Here is a 9,328-nt window from a genome sequence, read left to right on the forward strand (position 1 = left end):
GTGTGTTTAGAGACTGAGAGAGAGTAAGAGGCTGAGTCTCTCTCTCTCCCTTCTGGTGGCTTTCTCCGTCCGTCAGGGAGGGGAGTGTGTGTGTGTGTGTGGGGGGGGGGGGGGAGTCAGGAAACATCTGGCCCACGGGGCCAAGCAGACTCCCTCGTAGAAAGGAAGTTTCACAATCTCCCTAAAAAAGCAGGAGAGAGAGCTGGGATCATGGGTCTGAGGCTGGGCAGGGTCAGGCCACGCACTCGCACATGCATGCACGTTTACTTATAAAATACTTTTATAACCATGTCTAACATTTTTTCAGTATTACCCCTATTGCCTCTAAGATCATCGGACTTCTCACACAAACCTTCTGATTATGAACAACACGTTTAGCACTCACAGTAGCAAATTACACTGATCATACCGTACATCATCACTTGCGATCCTGCGATTCTGCGATCTGGACGACGGAGATACAGAACTTTTAAATGGGAAAAGGTTTGTTGAGTTTTGTCCCTTCAGCCATTGCTGCACTAAACAAACTATGTTTGTGCTATGATTATGTATTTTTCTGTTGGAACATACTGTACTAAGATACTAAGATGAATATCCATGAGGGCACAATATAGACTATTATTATTATTTGGGGGAATTTACATATCTTTTTACAACAATTCCAATTTGGAAGTATCCCAGTGAAGTACAGTACAAGTACGCTACCTCAAAATTGTACTCAAGTACAATACTTGAGTAAATGTACTTAGTTATTTTACACCACAGGGACCACTGATGTAGCCTACAGTAGAAGAGGTTGAATCAAACAGTGGATGGGTGACTCTGACAGAAACACACTGAGCTGAAGGTCACTGCTTTGCCTCTGTCCGTATAGCACATTCATTGTATTATTGAATGTGCATACCACAACACTAATTTTGTGTTAGTAGTAGTACTAAATTGTGCACTGCAAGTGAGTATACCCTCTCATGGGGAAAACATGGGGACCTCTAAAATATATATGTTTAGCAAAGTAAGCTTATAAATACTGCTACTGTGCAAGATAAACTGAGCCTTTTACAGTCACAACCCGACCTCTAAAAGGTTTGCTCTGTCGTAAATGTGTAGCATCAATGGATTTAGAAACTGCATTTCTTTGTACAGATCTTGGCTTTTGATTGGCGATACATTTCAGAGCAGAGTTTAACTGGTGAGCATACAGACTTTGACCTGAGACCAGGTCTAGGCTGCTGCTACAAATAAATCCTCCATCCTTCACCAGGAGCCTTTATTACATTCTACTGTACATCTCCCCACCTTGTCACGAGTTACTGTAGCCGTTCAATATGAAGCCTGTCAGAGCCAACCGCTTGAGATGATTACATGAACACCAACAACAACAATAACCTACATACAGGACCCATGCAGGTGAAGCAAGGACATTCATTTTCGGTATGGCCACTTTATCTATATTGCCATTACATATTTTCCGCCCTCTGTCAGCAATGTGACGCTTGACTGGGCTCATGCAGCAAAGCCCTTCAGTTGTTCCACACCGGGCCGTGCAAATGTGCTGACGTAGTAAACGGTCCGGTGAGAAATGGCCCCAATCTGTATAGGTAGTGCAAGGAGATACGTGCCACATGTGAACGTCCTTCTCTGTACGTGTTTGTATCTGCACAGAGCTGCGGATTTGGCCATCTTATATGAAGAGAAGACATAAGCACATTTTGAGGTCCTTGTATCATCTTTATGAGTCCAGACTCTTCCAGTCAGATGTTGCTTCTGCATGCTCTTTGACATGAAACAGAACTTTGTGTCGCACTGCGAGCTGCGTGTACATCTGCTATCTTTGAACATTTTCGAAAAAACTTTAAATCTTTTACACTCTTCTGGGGGTCCCTGACACGAAGGATTTTCAGTTGGGGCACCGTGGCCAAATAATGTATGCATTTTTGTGTTATCCTTTTAGCCTTGATGTCTGACTGTACCTTGTGCTGTTTGCATTTCTGTCCAAGTATTCAATCAATCCATCAATGCTGAGCTTGCGTTTGCAACCACATTAAGCACCAGCTATTAATTATATACGCTGTTACAACTTCTTGATGCATGCGATCTGCTCCGCCACTTACAGTATAATCCACCTCAACAACTCAGATGCACCAGTGATGTATGGTACAGTAGTTGACCCAGAAAGACAAGGCATGCTTTTCAATTTGTAGAGGGAAACAGTGACAGTTCATGTCTGTGGAAGGAGAGGCAGGCCGAAATGCTGTGGTGTGACTGTGTGTGCGTGTGAGTGCGTGCGTGCATGTGTGCGTGCGCAACACATCATCAAGTTATTTGGTCAAAGTTCAAACCAGGGTCGTGTTCATTTCATATAAGGAGAGGTAATCATCTGTCTATAACCATACAGACTGACAGAATACAGTATGATTATAGACAGATGAGATAAGTATGTAATCATAATGATCTGATGCAGGTAGGAATTGAAGTAGTGCAAGACTAGGAAATAGTATGCATGGTGCAATAATATCTCCCTGGCACTAACCCAGTGCACATGCTAATGAGCTACTCTGAAGTTCCTCATCAATTTTTTAACCCAAAGCTACTGTATGAGTTAAATTACTGAAAAGAAGGCTGGCGAGGATGTTTCACTCCATGCTTGAGAGCGGAATCATTTCACAACACCTATACTGTACTGTATGTGTAGTGCTGTGCAATGTCTTGTCATTGATTTTAATTACACAAATAAAATCATTGCTCACAGTCACAACAAGCCTCGTTATTGCAACGCGATGTGAGCTTGTAGATCGCTTGCTCGAAAACACACATGCCCGAATTGTTTATAGTTTATTCTTGTATACATTTTACTCGGGTTAAGGTTAGGAATGAGGTTAGGTTTAGGCATAGTTTTACTGAGGTTAATATTAGGAATAAGGTTAGGTACATAGGCATAGTTTTACTGAGGTTACACTTAGGACTACCTGGTGGCGACCGTTCTGAGGTCGCCGGATATCACCCGGGGCAGCCGTGTTTTGGGGCCAAAACTCTTTGTATTCGAGGCGTGTTCTGAAAACAGCTCTGTCTTCTTGCCTGTTCCCTCCCAGCGTATTCTTCTGTAAGAGGAGGAAATTAGCACAGCTCAGGCTTTTAATGTGCAACCACCACTCTGACCCAGTTTAACTGGCAAATGAATTGCAAAGAAGACAAAGTGCCTGAAGTCAGACTCTCTCCAGTAAGCGTGTCCTTAATAAGGTGGAATGTGTGTGATAACTGTTAATAAGCATGGCAATGATACTCTCCTTTTACCCTCCTTTTTTTGTTTTTATTTGTTGTTACCTCTGTAAAGCCCCCCCATGTAAAGCGTCTTTGGGTACTCAGAAAAGCGCTATATAAGTTTGAGATTATTATTATTATTATTATTATAATGATACTCTCCTTTTATCCTGATATACATCATGTACTGTAGTAGCACGTAGGAGGAATGTTGAGCTTGTGGATCTGCTACTTTTGATGTTTTCGTGTGACGCTGTAGTACGATCATGTAGGCCAGGGCATTTTATGAAAATAAAACACAAAAACTTTGAATATGGAGAAAGCAACAATATCCTTATCCTGTGTGTGTGTGTGTGTGTGTGTGTGTGTGTGTGTGTGTGTGTGTGAGAGAGAGAGAGAGAGAGAGAGAGAGAGAGAGAGAGAGAGAGAGAGAGATAGAGCAGGTGAGAGTGTGTCTGCGGCTCTGCGCTTCATCCAATTGCTTGTTCTAGACATAGCTCCTTGTCAGCATAATAGGCCTAGCATAGCATAGCTCTAGCACAATTGGTAACAGGATTTGTGTGTGTGTGTGTGTGTGTGTGTGTGTGTGTGTGTGTGTGTGTGTGTGTGTGTGTGTGTGTGTGTGTGTGTGTGTGTGTGTGTGTGTGTGTGTGTTGTTTGTGTGTGTGTGTGTGTGTGTGTGTGTGTGTGTGTGTGTGTGTGTGTGTGTGTGTGTGTGTGTGTGTGTGTGTGTGTGTGTGTGTGTGTGTGTGTGTGTGTGTGTGTGTGTGTGTGTGTGTGTGTGTGTGTGTTGGGGTCGGGGGACATGCTCTCCTATCAGACAGCTCATAATGAACTCTGCTGGCCAACAATTATATTGCACATTTCTCGTCTACTCATGTGCCAATGGAAACTTTTAGTTTTTTTTTGTTTTAGTTTTCTATCAATAATGCAATGTAGAATGTAGTCCGGAAATCACATTTTACTTGAGTAGACTACTCATGAAGCAGAATGTCCTCTTTCAAAAGTCATCAAGAAAGAAAGAAAGAAAGAAAGAAAGAAAGAAAGAAAGAAAATCTACAAGCTCGCTTACGCATTGTCAGCTTGGCTATTTTCAAATAGCCGAATTTATAGACAACTTATAACAAATAGAGCTAGTGGTCAATGTACATAGGCTACCTGCCAGCCCACTATTTGAGCATTTCTCCTGCATTTCCCCTACTTTTCAACTTTTTGCGTGCTCAAAATAATTATTTAAACAAATAACTAGTGAATTGTTTGCTATAGCGTGCTGCTTGTTTATGTTATGGATACTGTACAACTTTGTCATGAATAATTCAACAAAAAATACTGCTCAAATAAATTGCATTAAAGGTGTAGTGAAATGAAAAATAAGTTTTTCACACTTTTAGACCATATCCGTGGTCATCATATGGGCATACCTAACAATGGATGCCACAAAAATGGGCAAATTATCATTTCTGTGAGTTTTTATATCAAAAGTCCATAAAAATGTTTTTTAATTACTTCCTGAAAACGAAAACGTGCTGCGTGATGACGTGTACATCAATAAAAGCCAATAAAAATGAAGCTCACCAGTTTTATTCCCATGCTTCGTTGTCCTATTCCACAGCTGGTTTTGATTAAAGAACTACTCCGTTTTTAATCTCATTCAAGATGACATCCAGACAGTGTATTACTTGTTTTAAACGTAACCATCACGCTAAAATATGTATATAGGTTGTGTATAGGTTAGAAATAATCCGCTGGCTTTTCCCCCTGTCTCTCTTTCACTTTGTTGTCTCCACCAGCCGAAGGCATGGGGAGAGTATGTTTTGCACTCCGTCCGTCCGTCCGTGTGTCCGTGTGTCCGTCCGTGACCAGCTAATCTCAGCCACCGTTAACCCGGTCGATGCCAAATTTTGCACACACACTCCCTGGATGCCAACCATGAACCTCTGCCCCAAACTTTCCAGAACGGCCTGTTATAGCGCCACCAGGAGGCCGCTTTGTGCAAAACTAGTTTTTGCACAGTACACCTACAGATTTTGTCCAAACATCACGCAAATTGGTACACAGTCTCTCTAGAGCCATTCAACCAAACCGGTCTTTCAGATTTCTCAGACTCCATCCTGATTGGTTAAGATTGGCTTCCAAAAATCACAGGAGTGCTCAGTTTCAAACAAAATGCTGCAAATCATGAACACATCGCGTGATTTCCGTGAAATTGTGCACCCACATTCCCACTAGGCCGAGGACGAAATGCCACATGAACAATTTCAACTCAGCCTCAAGGTGGCGCTATAACTGGCCCAAAAGTGTTTTTACCTCTAACTGCACGGATCTGTGGATCCTGGTGGAGACCTGTGCCCAGTAGGGCACTTTTTCTAGTTTACAAATGAAATTCTCGTGCAGGAAGTCACAGACTTTGAGACCCCATAGCCTGGAGGGATGCAACGCTCTGATTGGTTTAGAAACTTCAGCGCCAGCGTTTCAGGGTGAAACTTCAAAATAAAAGGCCCACCATTTCCGTTTCCTACACCTTAGTGCCAGCTCAGTGGGCTTGTGGTTAAAGTGTCCGCCCTGAGACTGGGAGGTCGGGGTTCGATCCCCGGCCGGGTCATACCAAAGACTCTAAAAATGGGACCCAGTGCCTCCCTGCTTGACACTTGGCATCAAGGGTTGGATTGGGGGTAAGTCCCTGCGACATACTAGCGTCATGTCCAGGGGGTGTACTTGTACATCAAGCTGCCTCACGCTACAGAAACAGGAGATAGGCTCCTGCCCTATGGGCCTCATGGCTCGGCAAGGCTACTTACTTACTTACACCTTAGTGCTACCGCGGGCGGTCGTAGTCTGGATTTTCGGTGGTGAGCTGACCACCGCTCCAGTGGTGAGGTGACCACCGCTCCAGTGGTGAGCTGACCACCGCTCCAGTGGTGAGCTGACCACCGGAGCTGAAATAACATTGAGCGGTGGTGAGTAAAAACCAACGGGCCAGCTATGCACTCCAATGTTGAAGCGCTGGGCCCTAGTGGTAAGAGGAAGGACTGCAGGCGGACCCGTGGATTCTTGACGAGGAAACCAGGGGGGCAGTCAGCCAGATATTTCGTGAAGCCTCATTTGAAATCGGTAGTTCATATTAATGGCCTGTTGTGGCGCTGGACTGGACCCAAAAAGCCCCATAGCTCCATAGAGGCCCATGTATTTTGGCCCAACTTCACCTAGACTGTATTACCTTAATAAACATGGTCATGAATACTTTCTTCTTCCAGTCACTAGTTTAAAGTCTCATTTCTAATGTCATAATATTCTTTTTGGAAAATTATGGTCCCATTAATTAAAAAAATGACCATAAAGAAAAAAAAACATCGCGTATGTTCTGAGGGGCGTGGCTACCGTTACAGTCTATGATCGGGATTCCCCTCCCACTCGAGTCAAAATAAAAACCAACGGAGAAGAAGGGGGGAAGTCCCGCCTCGTTGTCTGGGCAGCCAATGGCCAGCTGGTCCAAAACGGAGTCAGCCAATGGCCAGCTGGTACCAAACGGATCTAGAAAGATGGCGACTTACAGTGCAGGAATAACAGGCTTCATTTTACGTCCATGTTAGACCCGGCGAACGCTTTGTCCATATTTTTTACAGTCTATGGAGGAAACCCCGTGCAACCGAGCGCCCAATGTTAAAGCCCAGCTGCACTTCCGCATTTGGACACCAAAATTTGGTGTCCAAATGCTGAATCAGCGAAAAAATGCGGAAATAGACGGTCCTTCCGGCAACCTTCCGGGTGCTTCAAAACGCCACTAACTTCCACTGACATGAATAGCGGAGGGGGCGGAGCTTCGCGCCAGTTCAGTCTCTATCCATTTAATACTCTATGGTAAAAACAGAGAGGAGGGCTGGAGCGGTGGTTTGCTCTTCACCGCGGCTCGTGACGTCATGTTGTAGTTCGCTGGTCACCTAACCACCGAAAATCCAGACTATGTATGAGCCTTTACTCTTTGGGCAACCGCTCCGTCATTTAGGGTGAGTTCGGAAATAGCGCACTGAGCGCACTGTTTCCGAACGCACCCTCTGATATATGCGTGGTCAACCCATGTGTCAACGGCTCTCTACCACCCTCACACACGAATACCAAACGACTCGCTCAGCAGAATCTGTAATGTATACTTTGGGAAGCCATGGAATAAGGATGTCAGAAACCCATCCATTAAATATTGAAGACGTGAGATAATAGACAGCTCTCTGGAAAGCAGTATAGGCCTACAGCATTAAGCAGTGAAAGCTGAAGTGATTTTTACATGCCGTGACTGAACCAGGTCACATGGATGGGTTAAGCGTAGATGTACTCAAGTACTATACTTTAAGTATAATTTTGAGGTATTTCCAAATTTCAAATCTCAGAGGCAAATATTGTACTTTTACTCCACTACAATTGTTTGAAAACTTTATAGTACTATAGACGAATAACAGTCTAAAGGGCAGTCCATACTCTCTCCGACCACCAAACTTTTCGTCGGAAAGATCAGACTTTAATTTCTTCTCCGAAGTAGAGTTCGGAGAGTCACATCATCTGGGAGTGCAGCTTTCAGAACAAAAATTCGGAGGAATGCGTTTCAGAAGTTGAGAGTGATGTCATGTTGTAGTTGTACCGGAGCTTTCCGACGAAAAGTTTGATGGTCGTAGATAGTATGGACTGCCCTTAAGTCAAATTATTCTGACCCCTCCACGAAAAGGCCTAGTTGTCCTGACCCCTTATCCATCATTTATACATTATGGATAATTAGTGTGGACTGTTATTCGTCTATAGTACTTTTTTAAAGCAAAGCAATACTGCCTCATCAAAAAGTTGGTATGGTGACTAAAGCTATTTGTAACTGTTTAAAAAACAATGCTATATCAATAAAGTTTATTATCGTTTGTGTTATTTAATATCAATAAAGTGTATTATTATCATTTGCATTATTTAATATCAATACAGTTTACTATTATCATCTGTATGTTTATTTATAATAGCACTTCAAGTTGTGTTCTACAACAGACATCCTACTATAGAGCGTCGCTGTCCCGCCCCCTCGAGAGACCCGGAAAAGAAATTGCCGTTCATTTTCCTCATAGACTTTTCATAAAGTATTTATTTAAAGACGTTTACGCCGCGGACAAAGCCAACTCTCGTCGTGACAAATCATGACAATAAACACAATGTTTTGTGCCAAACAAAGATTTAGAAAGTAGAAAAAAACAGCAGGTTACAACACTTTTGTTGTTGTTTTTCTTCTTTGTAATTATTTGTTTGTCACGACAAGAGTTGGCTTTGTAGGACGCTTATAAGGTCTTTAAATAAATACGTTTCGAAATGTCTATGGGAAAAATGCAATGGTAATTATTTCCTGGGCCTGGCGTCGTCATGAAAGGGGGCGGGACTGCGACGCTCTATAAATGAGCCACGTCTCTGCGTGTGTGTGTGTGTGTATGTGTGTATGGTTGTAACGCACGTAACTCGAGAATCGTTTCACCCACCGACTTCACATTCGACACACGCGTTCCACAGGGAGTGCAGTGTCAGGTATCGAGTCGGTCAGACCCACGGTTCTCCAGAACCACCACAAAAGGCTCTGGTCAGGCTCTACCAGTGGGCCTAATGAGGCAAACTCCTTTCACCTGTGCAATTTCCAGCCTCTGCCTCAGCCAATTGAGGCTCAACCAATCAGGCTCTGCCAGTGGGCCGAGTTGATTGTCAAGTACACTTTTCAGTTTGCAGTCTTCACACACAGGCACATACACAGATCTCCATGTGGGACAACGGGTGACAGTTAAAACGGGTGCTATGACAACGTATATCATTAGGTTCCCAAATTGCATCGTTCCAAAGTAGGCCGGTGGCCGACTGCGACGGGCACGTATAGGTCTAGTGTCTGTAAATGTTATGAGTTATGTCATTGTGCTTTAAAAAATATGAATTAAGACCTGAGGCCGATTTTACAGAGCCCCTGAGTGGCCATGGTAAGAAAAATATTGAATTGAACAAGATATTATTTTGTTTGAACAAGATATTATCTTGTTTGAACAAGATATTATTTTGTTTGAACAAG

This window comes from Protomyctophum parallelum (assembly GCF_964188405.1).
Source record: "Protomyctophum parallelum genome assembly, chromosome: 3".
Taxonomy (NCBI): domain Eukaryota; kingdom Metazoa; phylum Chordata; class Actinopteri; order Myctophiformes; family Myctophidae; genus Protomyctophum; species Protomyctophum parallelum.